Here is a 9,731-nt window from a genome sequence, read left to right as displayed (position 1 = left end):
AAGTCATTTTGATATTAACATTTATGTAAACGAAACATATACAAGTACTAAAATATGATCATTTGTTCAAATCAAAGATGCAACGGATCCTTTTTGTTTTTCCTTTATAAGTCCTTAAATTTTTAATGTATTTTTATAAACTCTCCAACAAGGCAAAACTTTTCACTACAAAATACCAAATTCATTAAAACATTTTTAATTAAATGTTTAATAAAAGGACCAGCATGTAGATGTTGCTTGTAAACAGCTGCTGCACATGACTGAGATCAGTGAAGATATACAGCTAGATTTTTGTAGGAAATGTTTGTTGCTTTGACTCGCACTCTGCATGTAGATACAATTAATGTGTCCACATGTAGAAGCAGTTTGAACGTACAGCTTTTCATAATTGAGTTTCTAATACATTTAGTGTGCTTTCTCATAGTTTCTGCGGTTACTCTGGTTTCTTCCCACAGTCCAGAAACATGAATGTTAGGTTAATTGGAGACTCTGGATTGCACTGAGAAATGAGTGTGTGCGTGTGTGCATGCGTGTGTGGTTGGTTGTCATGGTTGTTTGTCCCTGTTCTGACCCTGTCTTGGACTGGCCAGTTGTCCCGCCCACTGACTTGCTCCTGTTTCCACCTCTCTGCTTTGTGGTCCTGAGCAGTGAATAAGTGATTGCAGAGTTTTGTAATAAAGTCACATCAAAACTACATAAACAAGACCATCAGATGTAGTGAGTGTTAAAAACCATTAAAAATAAATGTTCAGACTCATAACAGATGATGCCTAAGCATTTCCACAACTGCATTTACAACGGCAGCGACGTTATCCCAAGATCAGAGCTCATCAGTCTCAGTAGCAGTAAGTGAGAACCATTTGAACCAGCCCCTTTAGTTTTCTGTCCAAATGAAATGGTACTGTCATCCATCTGTGTACCCTCTGTAGTGGGATCACTTGCTTGTCACAGTACGTAATGTTCTACTTCTCTATATTACATGAGACTAGATCATAATTCAAATCAGCTTTCTGGGGGAAATCCACTTCAGTTATACAAAAACCTTCCAACTAGGAACTAAAGTGCTTCAGTTTAATGGAAATGTTATCCTAAAAACATTGTTCTCATATTTTTTGAGGCCGTAGATGGTTCACCTGTTTGTCTTGATAGATGTTTGTATTGACAAATCTACTGATTTCTTTTTGTTGACTGATGTTAAAGATGCTAAACTAATTGCTAAATTCATTTTTAAACTGAATATTCAAACTAGGGCAATGCCGTTTAATATGTACTTGCAATAGTGACTCTTGTTTGATTGGCACCACGTGCAAAGCCCCTCCTTCTTTTATATTCACCTTATTTGGCTGAATAGAAATAAAAATGAAGTAATTATTTTTGAAGTTAAAGAGGAATGATCGATATTGAGTTCACAGCTTTTGCTATTGTATCTAGAAACAACTGACCAGTCCCAAAATCTGGGAATAGTGATGGACACGGACCTGAACCTCCAAAGATACATAAGGGCAATTGCAAACTCAGCCTTCCAGGATTAAAGGACTAATGTCCCAACAAAATCTTGAAAAACTCATCCATGGGTTTATCTTAAAAAAAAAAAAACAAAGCCTTGAACAACAGACCTGAAAATACTTTTTGGTCTAAGTGGCGGTGTAAGGCATCTAAGTACTTAGGCAAACAGATCATGAGACAAGCAAACGTTTCTTGTTGCTAATGAGATTCAGTGTCCTGTCTGTTTACATGCCAGTGGTTTTTGGTGATGTCTGTTTAGCTTGGAGCTATAGAAACATAATGGTCACAAACACCCATGGTGCTGCTTTTTATGCCAAGAGAAAGAGCATCTGTAAATTTTGTTTTTCACCTCGAAATGACTTTCCAAAGAAAGCAGCACTTAACTTTGCAGCCGGGAGATTTGGATTCCCCTCAGCAAGACCTGCCAGGAAGTAGCTTCTGTCTGCTGGGATTGTGAAGTGGGCCCTGGGTGGAATGAAGATAGATAGCTGATTGTTCATTAGTTAGTTAGACACAGGGAGGGCTATACCGCAGAGGATTTCAGAACCGCTTTTTCAGTGTTATTATGAGTTTTTATTTTAGGAGAGGTCGACTCTGTTGCTCAGCAGAAGCAAACTTTTAAAGTGTTTGCCAGTGATATTCATACATTTATAGTGCCACCTTCTCATAATTGTAACGTAGGCATTTGGTAGCAAAAGGAGATTTTTGTGGCAGTTCAGAGAGCAAACATGACCACAGCAAACTCCAGTTTTGACCCACGCAGAAGAAAAGCGTCTGTTGCTTCTCTCTATCGCTTGAGTCCAGCCTCAGGCTACTCTGTCCCCCAGAGATTTAAAGAACTCTACTTCAAAGACAGATCCCTTCTCCTCATGTATCGAATACCCTCTTCCTCTTCCCCTGCAATAAACACAAGAACTTAAGGAATTAATTAGACACTGGATCAAACATGGGTTAGAAAATCCAGTGAGCAGAAAATGCTGGAGGGGCGTAGCTGGGGACCGTGCGTATAAAACTCGGGGCCTTGAAAATGCAATAAAAATGTTCTTGATACAGCTGTGTCAGGTAACAGATTTTTCAAATATTATGTACTCCTGCTCGTTTTATCCACTACATTTAATTTATAACATCAGGGTATCCCAATCAATATCTTACACCTCGCGGCCTTGACATAACCAGTGTGATGTCTTCATCTATATGTACAATGGAAATCAGAGCCTGTACGGATCATACTGATTTTCCCATCACTCTTATATTAGCCCGTGTGTCGATGGAGAAAACTGATTCATAGCTTCTACAGCGAGAAAACGGCTCTTGGCAACATGCGAGGGATGGATTGTATTGGAAATCCATGCGCACGCTGGTCTATAAACTCAAGTCTTTGTTATCTTTTAGTGCCATCCCCAGATAGGCAGGGTGCCTGGTATTTGCAGGAGGACAAGCAGGATTTCACAGTGTGTTCACAAAACAGGATCTCGTTGTTCAATCAACTGTAAAAACAGCGATATTGATTTGAGTAAGCAGGCTGTCCAAAGATGGGATATTAGTGACTCCACAACATATCAACCAATGATGTGTATCGATGGCTGAATTTTAGGGATGTTTAACAATAAATATGTACTGCGCCCTGCTGAGGGAGCAGAATGGGGCTGATAAACTGCTATCAACCTAAATTGCTAATGCTCATAACCTCAGTCTTTCGTATTATTCCTGGTAATAACTCTTGACAATGCAGAGTCATTGTGCCAGTGTAAGTGGATTGATTTTGCTTTTTGTTGATTGAGTTCAGCCAAATTACACAAAGTGCTGTTTTTATTTTTATTTTTTCATTTTTGTAAAAATAAAACCAGAACTTTTATTTTATTTCATTTTTCATTGAGCTGCACAAAAGCTCAATGACAGATGAGGGAAACCACTCTTGACAAGGAGGTGAGAGATCATAACTTGGCTGTGAAGCAGTGCTGGCTGGAGGCAATGTTTAGAAATACACACAGGCCAGGATAAACATCAGAAAGCACACAGTGGGGCGGCCAGCATTCATTCAACCCCCCGTTTCACTAATGTTCCCTTTTCATTCTTCTAATTCATTTTTTTTTTTTCTTCACCACAGCTGGTTGAAATAATGTAAAAGACACTGGAATTATTTCCGTAGATACTCTAATTCGTAATGAACAAAAATTACATTTGAGGCTCTTCAAGGCTCCATTCTTGGGCTACTTTTATGATCCAAATGCAGCTCAACCGAGATGTTGCTTCCAGAGACTAATGGGAGATTTGATCATTTTGTTTTTACATTACACAAATCGCTCCTTGCAATACGATAGCTTTTAAAATAGCGATACTGGTTTATAAGACAACGAATGATCTTGACGCCTAAACGCATGTACACTCCCCAGGTTATAACAAACCTGCTCACTCAGTTTTCTCGGGACCAGACGCAGACAAACAGTGTCACCACTTAGTTTCCACTCTCTTCAGCTCTGTAACAAACTCCATGTAAAAATAGGACTTACAATAGTACTGTTTAATAAAGCTCTTTCTTATGTGTCAGATATTATTTCGGAAATTAATTGTTTGAATGGCTTTATTGTTATTACAATATCGTTTCTTCCTGTTTGATGTTTCATTAGTCACTACTGTATTTATTTATTTATTAGAATTTAATTTTGTTCCTTTATTCTGCCTTAAAGCACTTTAAATTACATTATGCATGACTGATGCTATACAATAACGATCTAATAAAGAAAGTAGGTGAAAATTAGATTACTTTATTACTTCATTTATATTATGCCTAAGTATCTTTTGTTTTATGCGATGCTTAAATTTTACTATTACAATGTATTTCTGGTTCCTAATTTAAATTTCTCAAATTATGTTCTTTTGCCTTATTAAAAAGCACTTTGAATTACCCAGTGCATGAATGTTGCTATACAAATAAACTTGCCTTGCTTTTATTGGAGATACTTTTTTTTCCCCTTAATGTTCCTTCCTTAATTTTTCTTTTTTCTGTCACATTCGCATATGAACCATAACGTGCGTCATCACACACACACCAAAGGTCCAACCTCCCACTGTGTGCAGATAGTGCAGTGAAGCAACCCGTACATCATGCAAGGAAGCCAGCACATAACCATCCTCCCCACAATCTCACTATCGGCTGATCAAAGAGCCGCCAAACAGCCAGAAACTACAGCTGGTTCAGAAAGCAGTGCATGCACAGCAATACAATTAGCAGAGCTTCTTTCCATGTTGAATTTTAACTCCCGACCCCTGACATTTTCACTCACGCACCAGGTTGTGGCATGTGTGCATGCAAATCTGAGCAATCCACAACCCAGTGTGCAAATTCTGCTACTTGTTTTTAGTATTCTGCACTCAAAATGCACACATGTAAGGCGTGATTAAATGCGACCATTTTTGATGGTAAAATTCTCCTACATGAGTTGAACAATTAAAGTGTGCAAAGAGCTCCAACCGGGTAGAACAGGACAGCGCAGGAAGAGAAAGATCAAAGTGGAGGGGAAAGTGAAAAGCAGCAGAAGATGTGAGGACAGAGAATGGAAGATGATGCATGAGAAATACTGTGGATGGACGGCAGCAGCTGAAAATGAGAGAGATGTTCAAATTGGTTCTGTCTGTACAATGATTTTGGACAATGATTACTACAGCGTGGTTTGATTTTTTTATTTGGAGTTGAGCTAAATACAGCTAAATATTTTGTGCCGGAGCGTTTAACTGGAACATGTTGGCAAGGATTAATTTTGCTCTTAAAAGCTTTTTATGGGCAGACACAAGATGGAGGAAAAACCAAGAGTAAAAAAAAGAGGAGAGATTATAGTGTTTGTTAAGAACAGATGGTGTAATCCTGAACACATTCCTGAGAAGAAGCCTCCATGCACCCTGGGTATTGAATTGTTAGCTGAGTTTCAGTCCATGGTGTTACCTTCAGCTGCGAGATGTGAAGTCATCGCCCTAGAAACTGATCTAGAAAATCTGATTTCTGCAACAGCTGCTTGCCTAGGAACAGGGATTGCCTCAAAGTCAAAGCTTGATTAGATGTGGGGGTTTTTGTCGACATGACATCACAACTGATTTTGGATGTGTGCCACTGAATTATTCTATTTATATGATCTATACAAATGAATTCATTTGACTAAATATAACAAACTGGATTAGTTTTTCCTCTAGGTGCCTTGAGATCATGTTTACATGCTACATAGATATCCTGCAATTTCTATTCATGCTCACTATAATTTTACTGCAGCACAACATTTTCCTTTTGGATTTAAGGCGCTATCCAGTTCTACTCAAATCACACATCTTAATAATCAGCATATTGACTCAGCCACGGTTGCAACCTCAACCAACTCCTGTTATTAACAGCTGGTGGAAATTGAATTGTCAAAATATCTCCTAATCTTGATAGAATCATCTTGAACTTTGTAAATTAAAGCTGGAGACGTTGCTGTCTCAGCAATCCCATCAACGCCCCAGAAGGTCAGAGAGTTAAGTTCTTTTTCTTTGCTATGCTCAACTTGTATTGCACTTGTGTACACAAACGCATCGCAGATCTTTAGTTAGTGGTACGATCTCTCTGTACACATGCCTGTAGTAATGGTTTTTAAATTAGATTTTAAACAAATAATTCCAAAATTTGTTTCAAGAGGTCAGCTGCAGTTCTGAAGGAGATGCAGGGATTTCCAACAAATACTGGTTGTGCTGGATGTATGACAAGTGTCCTGTATTTTCCATGTTTCTGGACTAAGAAGAGGTTCTAAAGGACATTCTTTTCTTCTTAAAAAATCTCAAAAACTTCTAAGATGTTGTTTGTTACCGTCAAGCTTTAGCGTTTGAGACACAGTTCTGTAAAGCATGCTTTGTTCAAAAACTGCACTGAAACTCATTAAAAGAACATTGTAAAACATGACATGATACTAAACCTCTTTACGAAGTGTAAAACATTATGAATGAATCCAAATATCAATCAGTTGTGACGTCAAACTTTCAGTTGCCTGTTACAAAGCTGAAAATGAAGAGGAATTTTATTTTTCTTTACAGTGAGTCCAACCATACAAGCAAGTCAACAACAGAAATACTTTATGAGATGAAAATTTACATTTTAGAAGAATAGCTGAGCCAGAGTCCACAAAACCAACAACGTATCCCAAAGTAACCTGTGGAAAAGAGAAAGTTCTCATAAGTAATAGCAAATCATGGCAAGTCAAGATGTGGGATCCTAACAGACTCCAATCAAAGAAAGATAAATGCTTAAATTGCGGTTTAATAAAGTATTAATTTAAGGATGTGAAACATTTTCACATGGATTACTTTTTTATTGATCGGTCTTTCCCTCGTATATATGTCTCTATTATCCAGTTAGATAGTACAGGATAAATGTCAAAAAGTATGCGGGAAAAGCTTTCACCATTATTTATCAGTGTCTCGTTTTTTGCATCACAGAAGTATATCATTTCAACAGGGAGCCGCTCTGTTAACACAATTCACCTTGTGCTTCGGTTATAGCTCAAAAGAAATGTAGCAATTCCAGAAAAAAAAACAACTAATAGCATAAATTTAGGGTGGAAAGAGGGGAGAGTCGCAAATTATCATGCAGAGAAAAGCAATCAAACAAAAATGATTAATGTGACATTTCTAAGGAACAACCATTTGAAACTTTATAATAAAGAGAAAGAACCCCTTTTTCATAACTATCATAACATTAAAGTCGATGAAAGGATATTTCTGGGAGCCGTGCCATGAAGGGGCAATCCACAAATCTAGAAGAGCTGAACGCTGGACTGTGAAAGGATAATCAGCCTCGTGAAGCGGTCGGGTCCCCTTACTGCTGTTTCTTATTGAAGTGTGCCCTCCAGTGGAAGAAAGCATAAAAGCTGACCAAATCGTCTCTGCTGAATATACGAGTGATTGTCAGTTTTATAGACAAGGAAGTGGGAAACGTTTCCTTTTTAAGAAGAAAAGAATTGAAACCCTTTGTGAAAAATAGAGACGTTGCAGCAGCAACATGCCTTAATTTTGACATGTCACATTTTGCACCTTAGGATGTTTTTATATATTTGTATAAAAGAAGAATCCCACACCTCAGAAATGGTAAAAACAAAACAAACAAAAACATGTAACACCTGCCGTCGATTTCATTCTTGATGAATAAAATAAAACAAACACAACAGGAAGTGGTAACCATTGTGAGCATTTTAATAAAGCAGAATAAAGTGGAAGTCAGAAAGTAAACTAAGAAATTCAAGTCTCAAACCTCAAAAGAAGCTAAAAATCATCATCCCAATGGCCTGGTGCAGCCTGGAGGGTAGAAGTATTATTTTAGAAAATATGCAAACAATCAGAACAATCACAGGTTTCTTTTGCAGCACAGGTTCATTAGGGATGCATTATAATGTAGTTTTTGGAAAGGTCGCTGAATGATTGCGAGCCTCTAATCCAAATGCTAATTTAGTAACCAAATGCAAAAGTGCAGTAATGTCATGATAATGACATGCAGATGAGAGCTCATCAGAACTGCTAACCATTAATGAAGCGATATCTGAGCGTATTGTATGCGTCGGTCTGAGTATGTGGCTATGCTGCCAGTGCTGCATGCATATCTACATAATGTGTGCATAAAGAGTGCTCATCCGCAGCAGAATATTTACCATATTAATGTTCAATCAGTCTGCCACCGTAGCAACGCACAATTTGATTAGGACAGACCAAGTTAGCAATTAACACATGGAAATAACTCCCCGTGATTAGAGTTGAACAAACTTTGAGAACCAGAGCTCCTTTTTTTTTTCTTTTTTGAAAGTTTGAAAACTTAGATTTTCACTTTGAGAAGCTGAGGAGTAAAGGATTAGTGTTAGCATGTTAGCACTACGTGCCTAATGCATGTCAGTCAACTGTGATCAAACATCAGGATCTATTTTAATTCAGTACTTAGAAAATGTCTCCTATTTAATGACAGAAAAACAACATTAGGCCAATAGTGAAAACCAGGAGGAGGACACAGCCTAGGTGGAAACTGTGGAGATTTGAATGCAGAAGATAAAATGGCATATTACCAAACAGAAAAAGATGGTGGAGTTTGTTGAGCCTTGATATCTGTTATAGGATGAATGACAAGTGTTGGGTCAGAAAATATTATTTTTTTTAGTATTTATGAAAGTCAAGTAATTAAGACAGGTTTTACTGGAGCTGCATATTTCTGTGATTCAAAGTTGAATATGAAGTCATAACATGTCAACAAAGATTTGCGCACGCTTATTCTGTTGGCTGAAGTGTCTGACAATGTCAAAGCTATAAATCCCAATTCATTTACAGCTCATCTATTTAGTAGGCATTAATTTATGACTTGGAACCGAGAAGTAAACTACTTCATCAGCACATCCAACACCGGCCGCGGCAGCAGCACCGCAAATGATGCCTCATTTTGTCAAGTGCACTTTGCAATTTGTGAAGATACTGCTCACATACCAAGCAGAACCGCAATTCGAATTGCCTCCTTCGGTGTGGATTTCTGGTGAGGAATTATTCTGTTTTTACAACAACAAATAAGGTCCTTGACTGCTCGTGTAATGCAATACGGCACTGAACATTCGCGCTGAGAAGGAGGGAGAGAAGGCTTGGATCCTCTCATAAGCATCAGCAGCACTTGAAGAGCCAGCTCATTATGAATTCTGCCTCCCTCCCTCGTTTAGTTGTTACTAAAATGAAAAATGTTATTTCTTACAGCCTCGGTTTGAAAATCCATAAAAGAATGACGAAACAGAATGTAACTGCTCAACTCTAAATGATGCAAAACATTTTCAAATGCAACCTTAAATTTGTCAAACTGAAATATGCAATATTATGTTACTGTACAGACTTGCTCATCTCTCTGAACTGTGAAAACTCAAATCGATTCCGCTTTTCATGCAAAACCACCACATAACCTACAAAAATAAGAGCCTGCACAAACAGCATGTTGCTCCTGCTGGTAGCTACGATCTTACTAGTCAAAAGCTGTGATTGTCAAAATCTGTGACATTCACAGCCTTTGACTAGTAAGATCCTAGGACTGGTTTTGGAAAACCCTCCATTTTAAACTTGAACATTTTTACCTGTGAGTTTGTGTCTGAATACCACTAGAGGGCAATAAAGGAGCAATCAATTATCCAGAGGAGTCTGCGATCAATTATCTTTGTTTGCCTGCCTGTCACTAAGTGATGGCCGACTATAAA

Source organism: Poecilia mexicana, unplaced genomic scaffold (assembly GCF_051168715.1).
Source record: "Poecilia mexicana isolate PSO_F unplaced genomic scaffold, ASM5116871v1 scaffold_3, whole genome shotgun sequence".
Lineage (NCBI taxonomy): Eukaryota > Metazoa > Chordata > Actinopteri > Cyprinodontiformes > Poeciliidae > Poecilia > Poecilia mexicana.
This window is presented reverse-complemented; position numbering follows the sequence as displayed.